The sequence below is a fragment of the Periplaneta americana genome, chromosome 6 (assembly GCF_040183065.1).
Source record: "Periplaneta americana isolate PAMFEO1 chromosome 6, P.americana_PAMFEO1_priV1, whole genome shotgun sequence".
Lineage (NCBI taxonomy): Eukaryota > Metazoa > Arthropoda > Insecta > Blattodea > Blattidae > Periplaneta > Periplaneta americana.
Window position 1 is genome coordinate 140255296 of NC_091122.1, and position 13797 is coordinate 140269092.

The window sequence follows — 13797 nt, forward strand, 5'->3', positions numbered from 1 at the left end:
ATAAAACGTGAAAATAAATTACACAATTTATGACAAAAACTATGACGCTATAAGGTAATTCGGGGGAAGACGCCACAAATAAGGTATTTCTTGGCTATACAACTCAAACCTGAAGTGATAAGGCAATACAAACAAATTTATCCTATTTTTCAGTTATAATTGGTTCTGTATAATGATTGGTTCCTTTCCAAGTGCGTATATTGTTAATAATTTTTCATGTTAAAAGAACTCGTGTCAGGGTGGCATCTTCCCCCATATATACGGAGAAGATGCCGTTTGGTATGGGGTAAGATGCAACAACACAGTAAATGGCATACATAAAATAAACATTGGAATATTTTATGTGTATTTTATTCAAACTACAGAGAAACATCTATTTAATTAATTATAACTTGTTTCATGATTATTTTGCAAAAATTGATTAATTAGAACACAATTCTGAATGTTAGTACGAGCCTGCACCACATTTCATACACTGCGAATTATCACCACTTCAATCTTCGTGCAACCATTTTTTGCATGCGATGCACTAAATCCAGTCACACTTGGAACCTTTCTTAGCGTAAAAGTGTCCAGAACAAACAACAAAAATCATCTTCCTCATCAAAACTATTACCATTGTCATCGTGACTAATTTCGTCACAAGAAGAAGAAGAAGAAGAAGAAGAAGAAGAAGAAGAAGATGAACTTACAAATTCCTTTTCCTTTCTTGATTGGGAAGGCTTATTTTTCTGGCCTTTTCCCGCATAGGTTCTCTTCTCTGTGGTGTAGTTGAGATATCCGCTGTTTGTTTTTTACGCCCAAAGAATTTAGATTTCCTTATTTGAGGATCAGGGCTGATTTTTTTTCCAGAGTTGAAATACCGTCATCCGTTCTCATGGAAGCAACATTGATGTAGGTCTACTGCCACATGATCCGCTTGTGGAAGGACCTGGTGAACATTTAGTAGGGTTTGAAGATTCCATTCATCATTTCAGAGTTCTGTATGGAATGCCACACACCCTCGCTGCAGCCCATGATGATTTTTGTCCATACTTTACATCTTCAGCAGCTCGAATTAAATTTTATTTTGACTAAGATGTCCGATCTGTTTTTATTTTGCAGTCTCAAGTCATCGTCTGCATAGAAATGAAATGTGAATTACATTTTTAATCATTGATACCTTTTGTAAAGTATCAGAGAATATGTAAAATAATATAATGTAAAATATTATCAAATAATAACCTTCCCAGAACATAATTTATGGGTTAAATAATGTATTTCTTAACCATGTTGCGTCTTCCCCCCCAGTTACAAGGGGAAGACGCCACTCACACTTACTTGCCTACTGCCGCAAGGTTGGTGCCGTAGCTGCATGCCTCGTGTGCGTAACAAAATGCACAACTCACGTAGCAGATATTCCATTTAAAATAAAACATCGGCCTATGAACCTTAAATATAAGCAACGGAACATTATAAAGTGTGTACTCACCAGACTATATGCTCACAAGATCCAAAATAATGGCGATGAAAAACAATAAAGTAAGACAAATGCACACGCTACGTGTCCACCCCGTCAACACCCTTCAAACTAGAGGATCCGCTCTGTCAATTGCTGGCACATAAAAGAACTGCAAAAAAAGTTACGTCTTCCCCCAACTGGCATCTTCCCTCGAATTACCTTACTGTATAAATATAGAATAGGCCTATGGATGTTCTATTAGTAAAACGAAGTTTCGATATCACGACTACATAAAAATAATAGTCTATAATCCTATCACGACTTGAGAATTTAACGATGCTCTATGTGATGCGAGATTTTTGGACAATATCATAGATGTAAAAACATACAAAGTTTAGGAGTTACGTAACGGCTCAATCATGAGACAAAGCAAGAAGAGGGGAACCTGATTATTGTTGGCTTCTTTACCAATTTTCATCAGAACAGGACCATTACTAATTCTCATTCCAACATAACTGAACAAGTTATAGTATTCTGATACTGTATATCGTAAAAAAGAGTGTACCGCCACTGGCGTGATCTAGAGGTAACAAGCGAGATCAGTAGGCCTCCTTTGAGGCTATGTCAGGCGTGAGTTCGAATCCCTCTTGGGCTGATTGCATGACTGGCTTCTTTATGAGGTTTTCCCAATTATCAGACGAATGCCAGGTAATTTCCTGGGGAATCTTAGGACTCAACTCACCAAAAACGATTTCATAATTATCTGATAAGTCTCAGGGCCAGAAGTTCCAATCCCTTCCTATAACAGCATCGGAGACCCGTACTACCCCAAGATCTCACCCCAGTCTATTTCTAACTATTGCAGATGAAAGGCCTATATGAAATTAAAAGGTGGAAAATGTTGGAGTGATAGAGAGAAAAAAACTATGAAACGTCTCACTTATTCACCAAAAATTCATCATGACCCGGCCGGGAAACAAAGCTAGGCCATCATCTGGAAGACCAGCACGCTAGCGCTTGAGTAGCATATGCGGAAATTCTAATGGGATCATCAATGTTCTTTTTTTATTCAAATATAGATTATAATTTTTCTTCTATTTCTCTATAACGTTTAATCCCGATCTTCCTTATTTTCTTTAACACCAAACTAAATTGACAAAACACTGACAGAAATCTACATTTAATTGAAGATAGATGGTTATATATAAGATGATGTCTAATGTATCTGTTTATGTTTAACATCCATCACAATAAATTTATTGCATTTCAGGGCGACTTATAATATTGTCAATCACAAACGTTGTGGACATAAAAGAAAACCAAAAAACAGCGTGGAAACAATACACGTCCGGAATGTCTGCAGATCGTGTGCCCCTCTAAACTGCTCAATTGAAGGGTTCAGAACCATAGCGGGCCAAGCGCCATAGAACCGTAGAGAACAAGGGTTAAAATGAAGTTATTACCATAATTCAATGGAAACATATAGCAAGTAATATAAAGTATAGGCCTACACATTAAACCTAATTATATATCAATCTTCATTAAACTGTGGTATTCACTTAACTTTAACCCTTGTTTTCTCCGTTTTTAATAAATGGCGCTTGGCCCACTATGGCTCTGAACCCTTCAATTATGCTTGCAGACAATGTACCGGATAAACTGCTTAATTATGTCTACAGACCATGTGTCAGATAAAATGCTTACTTACGTCGGAAGATTGTGTCAAGTAAACTGCTTGATAAAAAAACTGTTTTGTCTGCAGATCACGTGACTGATAAACTGCTTAATTATGTCTGCAAACCGCATGCCAAATAAAGAGCTTAATACGATGGTTCGGGTAAAGGGGGTTAAATCATTTTTTGTGCAAGTGAAGTTTTGTTCCCCAGGGGAATACACGAGTTAAATTTTACAAGCAGATGTGCAAAAAAACAAAAGAATGGTAACTTTCGACATGTTTTTATCTGTGTATAAAATTATTTTCAATAAGGCTAAGATGTTTAATTTTATATAACTCAAAACCCATCGAATTATGCCTGGAGACGTGTGTCTAATAAATTGCTTATTTGCTTTAGAACTGGCCAAAATACTGTAGCATATACAGTACTTCAAGCTAACAATCTGTTGCGCTTCTCCAGTAATCTCGACAGAGATTTCGAACATTATTATGGCTTTCTCCTTCCTGGACCCGTCCTTGTACCATATGTGCCCATGTACTTAGAGGAAGTCCATACTCATTGGTCCGATTATATGTGGGTGAAATTATAAATTCGTGTTTATACTCAAGTATTTATAGGGTAAACTAGGGTCTGTTGGACAATCGGGCATGTTGGACACTCCGTACTTTAACGTGTTACCACGGCACTTGTGGGCACCACATTCTGCTAGAAGTCAATGACGGAAGTAGCCACCTAGCAGAATGTGGTAACACGTTAAAGTACGGAGTGTCCAACATGCCCGACTGTCCAACAGACTCTAGTTTACCCTATTTACTATTTGTAAATCGAGAGAGAAAAGGCTATTCTTGACTTTAACATAAAATTTATTTCCAATATATTTCCACTTAAATCACATACCGTCTTTCACAAGGATAAAATCGCCTTTACAAGGCTTCCAGACCTTCATGTAGAGGACCTTCAATGAAAAGGGTTCACATATTCAGAATATCAGATCAAAAACTACCACATGTTTAACTTTATCATTAGAAATAATCTCAGTATATTTTTCTTCCAATCAGTGATTGAATTGAAGTCTTTATATCTGACTTCCCTGTTAACCTGTGGCATGAAGACAACTATGGGCTGACCCAAGAACACTGCTTACGAACAGGTGGGTTATTTATTAAATGCCAGAGGGGTGGAATCCAATCAGTGCATTGGGAGGAGTGTTGGAAGGGAAGACTAACAACAGTTCTACTAACGTGCAACGTAACCCCGGCCTTTTGTTCACAGAGGAAAATATAGTACGTAGGTTCCCTCCCATGTTTTATCTCCTTTATAGTGTCCAGTCCGCAACAAGTACTGTACATTCCAGTAACCTACGCCTTTACAGCACTTGTCTGAACAGCTTTATTTACAGCTCTACGATTTTGAGTATAAATTACACAATTTATCTGATGTTACCAAAAGTCTGAAGTATTTTACTTTTGTAAAAATCCTCCCCCCAAATAAAGTTTCTCGAACTGCAGTCTGCGCCCCGCTAGTGATTCTCGAGTTGCAACTAAGCGAGTCGCGATGTAAAATTTATAGGCTATAGTAAGCATTAATTTTAACATTTTAATGTGTAAGGAGTGAAAGGGCATGGTCTATAAAATGATAACCGCTGAAATATAACAAGCATTACCAACCGCAGGTTGGCTTGATTGTAGGATTCTATTTCAAGTCAGAAATTTTGTAACACTGCAGACAATTAATTACTGAATAACTGTTGCAAGTTCTCATGTTTTTACCATCTTCAAGATCTTGAAGCAATATTTCAATTCCCTAAAAATACTGAAGTGTTATTAAGATATGAATATCATGTTATATTTTAAGTTTTTATAAGATACTGTATTATACTTATTAACATAATGGAAACAAAGTTTAGGATCTAACACTAAAAATGCGACGATAGATTACGTAAGTCATCTCCAATTCCTCATATTAATTACTGTAGTTTATTTTTAATATAATTTCGTCCAAAATTTTGAGCTAGTGACACTACCAATTATATATATATTTTTAGACAGAGTATTAAGAACGATACGCTTAAGTATTATGGCTATTATGACATGTAGGCCTGACATGACAAAGTATATTATTATGTCTTGCGACCAGAATATTGTACGAAATGGAGATGTAAAAATTGGAAATTTATCCTTCGAAGAGGTGGAAAAATTAAAATATCTTGGAGCAACAGTAAAAAAATGAAGAGTCCACTGCAAGAATGATGGATGTCATTTGGAACACATTTTGCAGGAGACGAAATTGAAAGTTTGAAATGCTTAGCGCTCAAAGTTTAACTGAGATTTTCCTATCATTACTGGACAATGACTATCAGTGTTAATGCCATATAACTCTCTATGTACATTCCATATGTCTTAAGCTATGCATTGACAATCTTGGTTCATTTTCGACAAGAAAGTGACATCCATCATTCTTGCAGTGGACTCTTCAAATATAAATGACACTCGGGAGGAAATTAAACGCTGAATAAATATGGGAAATGCGTGTTATTATTCGGTTGAGAAGCTTTTGCCATCTAGTCTGTTGTCAAAAAATTTGAAAGTTAGAATATATAAAACAGTTATATTACCGGTTGTTCTGTATGGTTGTGAAATTTGGACTCTCAATTTGAGAGAGGAAAAGAGATTAAGGGTGTTTGAGAATAAGGTCCTTAGGAAAATATTTGGGGCTAAGAGGGAGAAAGTTACACAATACAGAACTGCATGCATTGTATTCTTCACCTAACATAATTGGAAACATTAAATCCAGACGTTTGAGACGGGCAGGGCATGTAGCACGTATGGGCTAATCCAGAAATGCATATAGAGTGTTAGTTGGGAGACCGGAGGGAAATAGTCCTTTAGGGAGGCCGAGACGTAGATGGGAGGATAATATTAAAATGGATTTGAGGGAGGTGGGATATGATAGAGAGTGGATTAATCTTGCACGGAATAGGGACCGATGGCAGGCTTATGTGAGGGCGGCAATGAATCTTCCGGTTCCTTAAAAGCCATTTGTAAGTAAGTAAGTAAATAGCCTACGTAAGTAAGTAAGAAAGGCCTATGACATGAAAACAGAATAACGAAATAAACAATTGATGTTCATATACAGTATACAATTATTGTTCTATACCTTCGGAATTTCAGAATCAGCTATTTTTGAGTCTTAAAACCTGGCAATAACAGGGTATTTTGTTGTCGAGTGACGAGGGGTCGGCCCAAAAAGCGTGGTGTCCACATGTGACACAATAACTCATGAAATAAACACTGGAAAGCATCCATATCATAAGCGTGTGTTGGTAAGTCTTAAAAATGTTTATTAAATAGGCGACATGTTTTGATCTTTCACCCTTAGAAATTTGCAACCATATATACGTGACGAGACTAGCGTGGTGTGGGGTCAACACGACTCCAGACTTCCTCTCAGACAACAGAGAACATCACACTGACAGCATCCAAGTCCTAGCATGCACAATCGTTACTTAATGAACTTTAAATAAAAGGGTCGACTCGCTCATTAAGCGTGAAGGTGGGCACCGAGGTCCGCAGGCCGCACGATCCTTGAAACCTGGCGCAATTGGAACTGGAGTGTCAAGTTTATATGCAGATCTCGTCTTCTCGGCTTGTGAATTCCAACTCGCAGCATGACGTCACTCGAGACACCGCAAGTAGCACCGTGGCAAGTAGAAGTCACGATTTGGTTCGAGTTTATTTTCTTTAAAAACAACTTAAATGCCATATTAAATTCTCTTATTGGAAGGATTAACATCCATCATTTTCTGCCTCGGTAAATAATTTTTTCGCTTTGTTTTAGAGCAAATAAGACAGGAAATGCACGTGTTAAATAAAAAAGTAAAACACGGCCAACTTAAATTCTTGTTCTCTGAAAGCTGTCACGACAATACCAATGTAAGTGCATAATTGTAGCAGTACTTACTTACTTACTTACTTACTTACTTACTTACTGGCTTTTAAGGAACCCGGAGGTTCACTGCCGCCCTCACATAAGCCCGCCATTGGTCCCTATCCTGAGCAAGATTAATCAAGTCTCTATCATAATATCCCACCTCCCTCAAATCCATTTTAATATTATCTTCTCATTTACGTCTCGGCCTCCCTAAAGGTCTTTTTCCCTCCGGCCTCCCAACTAACACTCTATATGCATTTCTGGATTCGCCCATATGTGCTACATACCCTGCCCATCTCAAACGTCTGGATTTAATGTTCCTAATTATGTCCGGTGAAGAATACAATGCGTGCAGTTCTGTGTTGTGTAACTTTCTCCATTCTCCTGTAACTTCATCCCTCTTAGCCTCAAACACCCTTAACCTATGTCTTATTTGAAGGATTCGTAACAAGCTGTTTTTTACGGTGATGGGTTGTTAGCCCTTCGCCCAACCCCCAAGCTGGAGGACCACCCCTCATCGGCTGTCCGCGACTGCTTATTCAATATATTCACAGCTACCCTCCATATCTGGAGGCCGTCTCCTCGATCCGCAACCTGAGGACGCGCCATGCCGTGGTGATAGGGACCCACAATACATGGAGAAGTATTTACTTACTTCAAATAAAACAAATGCATCCCCTGTGTGGTCTGATTTGCTAATCTGGAGGAGAGATTTATAAATAAGAAAACAACGACAGTGTAAAGGGCAGCTAGGCTAGCAACATTGACTTCAGTCTACTCTATCTTATAAAAAGAAGCAGGAATAGCAGAGATCGGCCTGCGGACAGAGAGGTTGCGAAAGTGTTGTGTTAGGACGCAGATGCCATAAAATTTATGACCAACTGACACTTGGAACAGCAAACAACCTATTGAAGCGCAGACATAGAGCTGTATGCAATAAAAATACAGCAAAGAATCACATTCTTCATCATTCTGACTGCAAGGAATTGTGGACTATACTTCGTTCACAACATCTTTAGAGCGGAAGTAAACACAACTAAACTGTATTCTGCAGGCGATGTTCACTCGGTGACGTACCAATAGTACGGATTTGTACTAAATTAAACAGTACAACTATTATGAAGTAAGGGTCGTGAAAGAAGTATGTATATTGTGATTATTTTAATAATATATCAACTCTTATCTATAAATCATACAGAACATTAAAAACTCAATCATTTTTGTGAATAATGCGATACTTTGGCAACAGGTAACGTAGATCTTTGGTTCTGGCTAGACTACCGGTAAGCGTAGTCATAAAGTACAAGGAGAGAGGAGGAATAGGATATATATATATAGATATATATATATATAATCACAGTCTACTATATACAGTCACGAAGCTTGAGTTTTGAGGGTGCTAGAAACAATAGACTGTGACGGTACTATTTTGCATTGCCTGTAATGAGGCGATATTAGCGATCCTAGTGGTGAGCAACTATCTAATGTTTGCATATTTACTACGTATTGAGCTTCGCGACTGTATATACTAGACTGTGATATAATCTTGAGATCGACATTTCATGCTATATACAATCAAAGAATTCAGCAGTAGATATATCTCAAATACATTCGCAAATTTCAATACTGTAAAGTCACTAGTTTCGCTCCAAAATAAAGACTTGTGAATGAACTATAGCATATATTTGTGGTAAGATTTTAAGCGTTAAGTTCCATCACATGGTTGAATACTCAAAAGACCGCTAATGAATTGGCTTTTGTGATTTATTTATAAACAAGCATCTCAAGCAAGCCAGCTAAACAATAATTGAGCCGTTCAGAGCAGAAGCGTAAGTCAATTTTGACTTACACCACTTTTGCTCTGAACGGCTGAAATAAATAATATACAAAATATAATTCCTACTTTCTCTTTGTTTTTTTCTCTCTCTCAATCTCTCTGCTCTTCGTATAACTTATACATTTACAGGCAAAATATATATTCATGTCATTTAAATTGACTTACACCATTTCTGCTCCGAACGGCTCAATTAGCTAGATTTGTTTTATTTTAAATATATTGTTCCTTACCTTCTCAACATACGTTATGAACCTAGGTCGTATACTTCTTCTCCCTCTTCCTCCCTTGATAGGATACTTCTTCTACTTCTTCTCTCTCATATCTCCTCCTCACCTTCTTCTTACCTCTCTTCCCTTATTCGTGCTCTCATTTTCCAAGGAACAGGTTCTACCCAGTATCGAGTTTCTGCAAAATAAATTAACAAAGATTTCTTGAAATCCTCTTCTGCCAGTCCTAGTGACTTTCTGAGCGTCGTTTAATATTACTCGTGCTAGCCATACTGTAATTGATTCACAAAAGCTGTTTACATGTATAGATTATACAATATTGATTTATTGCGTGTTTTAGTATGGTTTTTAAGCCTTGCGATCGATGTTTGTCGATGGCAGACTGCCTTCAGCGAGACAAAGTCAAGAGCGCCTACAGGTTAGGCAATCTGTAGAAAATTTACACAAGTGGAAGCATTAAAGGTACACAGTGAAAATTTACACGAATGCGCATCTATGATGTAAATTATTACTTAAAAATATACAGTATTAGGCGCGCATTTTATATTTTGTGAGGTATACGAACACAAAGAATGACAAGATGGAATTCTTAACGTTGAGATAAAAAGAAAGTAAAGCAGGTATGTTCTTTATTTGATCTTACTTTACCTTAATTCCTCAAATCCTTCATCCAACGCGAACTCCTGCAGCTCTCGCTCCCTTGGTTTTTCTTTCTCGTTGCGCATTTGTTCTAGTTACGCCTAAGCAGTTCTATACCGATCGAGAATCCACACATACGAGTAGGCCTATATTGCGAAGGATATTTAATTCTGAAAATTTATGGAATATGGTCGTAGTGGGTGTAATGCTTAGAATTCTGCATAAAAATGCGTAGAAACTGCGGTCGCTGGTTTGATTCCCGCTGGGATATGAATGTCTGTCCACTAGTATTGTTATTATATCGTGATGGAGACCCAGCATCATATACACTTCAGCTACGGATTCACGCCTTTTGCTGGTTGAGAGCTATGTCGATAAAAAGTCCATACACGACACGGATCGAGGCTTGACTCGATTCGCAGAGCCGACAACAAAAGAAGTCAATGGATTGCCTTGACGTACTGGCAGAAATTGAGAAGCAATCGGTCGTATCATATTAAATATTTATATTCTTATACTAGTTTAGGCCTATCTAATGCAAATAAAATTAGTCGATTTCTCTCCTGATCATTTGCATATGTAGAATAAAGTGACAAAAAGCTGTAGTTCATATAGAAGGAAAAACTATTTTTTAAGCAAAACTACAGAATTGTCATACAACATGAAGTAGGGACTATAGGATTAACACCAAATTGAATAAGTTATATTGGTAGACACTAAACATATTGAAGCAAATGACAACTTGAACCTGTATGTGAGCTATCAGTTACGTCTGCAGAACAAGAGCGCGAGTACTAGGGAAGATCTGATGAAAGTACAATTTCATAACTTAAGTGAATGTTCGGTTTGACATTCGTGTATTTCATTTTCATAAATGAGGAATGCATGAACAAAGAAAACACTAACGCAAGTGTACGCGCATCAACGCGTTAAACAAAACGAACGAGAAACAAAACACGATGAACATGATTTTCAGAAACAAAGTATTTGTGATACAAAATTCAAGCGAACAAATTATTAGTTGACGAAAATTGAATATGTATAAAAAAAAAATAGCTCATGGAAATGTAAATTAATAAACTGTGCAAGAGCACAGAATGGTAGGCTACTTGGTGAAATGAATGTGGACTTATTGTCTGGAAATCGTCTAAAGATATATTCTCCCCTATATTGTACAAAAAGAAGAGGTAGGCTATAAAATATATGACAAAGAAAGAATGTAATAGAAACGATTCAGTAGCTTATTTTTAACGATAGGCCTACAATTATTCAGCTCTTACACATTTATCTCTTCACGAGAAATCATAATATAGGCCTATACACTGACGTACAGGCTATACATTTTGTATTACTCTTCCTTATAATACGGATAGGAAGACGTGCCTAAAATTATATCAGCATTTGCGTTATGCCTACTTATAATAACATTGTCTGTAATATAGCGATAGGAATAATAAAATTGTAGGAACAAATTAAAATAAAGCTAATATTAATCGTTCTTATACTTCTTAAACATCACGAATGCACAATTTGTAACTCTACTGTATAAAAATGTAACGCTGCAAAGCCGGAAGATCGCGAATTCGATTTCCGATGGAGCATGCATTTTTTCCAATGACTGCACTACAGTTCTGGGGTTTATTCAGCCCCTAACAGAAATTAGTGCCAGAGGCATTTCTTAGGGGTAAAGGCGGCGGGCACGGACTAACATCACTACTTTCGTTAATGCTGATTGTCTGTAAAGGTTAACCTCCCACACACCCTGGATCGATTTGTCCTGCACTGCAGTTGGCTTTACCTTTTATTGTAGGTCTGTAAAAAGCAACCAAGAAATTGAAATCATAGTCTCTATATTGGACAGAGAAAGAGACAGAGCTGGGATGGAGAGAGAGAGAGAGAGAGAGAGAGAGAGAGAACTATTTCTCCCCTCCCTCTGGGAAAATAAATCGCACACAGAAGAAAGGAACAGATCAAAGAATTCATTCAATGAAAAGTGTTGTTAATGATGATGATGATGATGATGATGATGATGATGATGATGATGATAAATATGTTAACATAAGCAGACAACACATGTTTTACACGCTTTGTTGTGTTGAAACATCAATTTTATTCTCGATTTATTACTTAGCCTATAAGGATTAGATTTATTGAAAACTTGTCACGTTTTCCTATCATTCTGATATGTTACTTATTTTATTCGTTTACAATAATATACCAACACAATAATTTACCCATACATCATAACAACAATTTGTTACTTGGATCAATACGCAAAGATATTTGAAAGTAATTAAGAGGGAACATGTTATCACGTTCTCAATGTGGCCCTCAATGTTTCTCAATGTAGCGTTCTAGAAATACAGCGGCTCGTACAGCACGAGTATATCTGTGGAACTATCACAACGCATTTATATGCGAGTCTCGTCCACTTGCCTCAGAATTCCATCTTGTAAGGTAATATAACATCATGGCAAAATTCCAAGTTGCATTTAGCTCTACGGGGAGTGGAAAATTTAAATCTCGACAGAACAACGTTTTTCAGTAAATACCGTCTGGAACGATAATCAAGTTGTAAAACATCTGTTACCATAAACACTTTCATAAACAACACGAAATGTGGAAACAAGCTGATACGATCTCGAAATTCAACCAACAATGGGACTTGATTCGTACAATGGACGACATGACAACTTGTGGAAAATGTCGCAAGTTCATTTGTGTTACAAATTGTAACTATGCACGCTAGTAATGCTAATGTAATGCAGACGTGACTCGTCTGTCATGTACAACCGTCAGCGCCACATACCACCATTCCCAACGTAAGAAACTGTGTTATGAAACATGCGTGCTGTGTTAACCCGGACCTGCAGAAACCTCTAGCAATGCGTGGAGGTAATAAATAAGAGAGACCATAAATTACACATCCAAGCACAGGACTGAAGCGTCGGCTTTCCACGCCGGAGACTGAGAACAAATCTTATGAAATGAAGTGAATTTGTGTTGGATAAGATGCTGGGGCGGGTATGCCTGAACTACTTCCAATATTCTCGTGTAACTATTACGCTATTCCGTATAACTTACTTATTATTAGACCTAGAACTTTAGACTAAATGCCTATTATTTAAGCTTATGTAGGGACAAACTAAGACTACGTCTTACAGGATCCATCTGTTATGGTAACAATTCGACCCTCACAAGTACTAACATTGTAACTCACTTTCTTACATTTTTCAGGAGATGAAAATGAAGTTTTAAAATGATCGTTTAAATTAGTGTATACAGATATGTAGAGTAACAATAAGATTTTACATACAATTGGGGAGGTTTAGAGTTACAATGATAGTACTGGAAGTAAAAGAAACAATTTAAGACCATATTAACTAGGACAACTCAAAACCATAAAAAATTGAGTTACAATGTTAGTACTTGGGAGGGTCGAATTGTTAGATGAGGAGGAGGATTCGATATGGTGCTGTGGATTGAACTTCGGCGTAGCTCAGTGATTAGAGCGCTTGGTACGCAGAACCAAGGGCCCGGGTTCGATTCCCGGCGCCGGAGCGAATTTTTCTCTGTTCTATCCATCCTTCAACTTGGAGTACAAGCTAAAAGGTTTTTAAGGTACCGGTAATTTACCTAGAAAATCACAATGTTGTGACCAATTGCTCTTAAATAGACCATGATGCGATCTTCTTCGTGGTAAGCTTCATATTGAATGATTTCTAATATACGTTTCACGAGAAGATCCCAACAGTGAAGTACAGAAAGGTAGAGTCCTCGTATTTGCAACTCGCAGAAATCTTGAGATCCTGAAAAAGTGATATCTAGTATCTCAATGGCACTTTCAAGATATGTCCTTCAATATTTACCCATTTATTTACTGTTATGGGTATTGTGAAGAGAATCGGACAATATTCTGAAGATGCTGAAAAAATATTATCCTCATCTTTCGTCTATGCCTTGTTATCCTCTAAAGAGGAGGCACAGTATGTTGGCATTCTCAGAGGAGTGTTGTCAGCTTCCCAAAATTTTGTAATCCAAGCATGC

General features: G+C 37.3%; 1 non-coding gene across 1 annotated transcript; it reads left to right on the forward strand.

Moving 5' to 3' along the window:
• Positions 1-13238: 13238 nt before the first annotated feature.
• TRNAA-CGC (transfer RNA alanine (anticodon CGC)) lies at positions 13239-13311 on the forward strand. Its single transcript has one exon. It is a non-coding gene; the product is annotated as a tRNA-Ala (tRNA).
• The last annotated feature ends 486 nt before the right edge of the window (positions 13312-13797 follow it).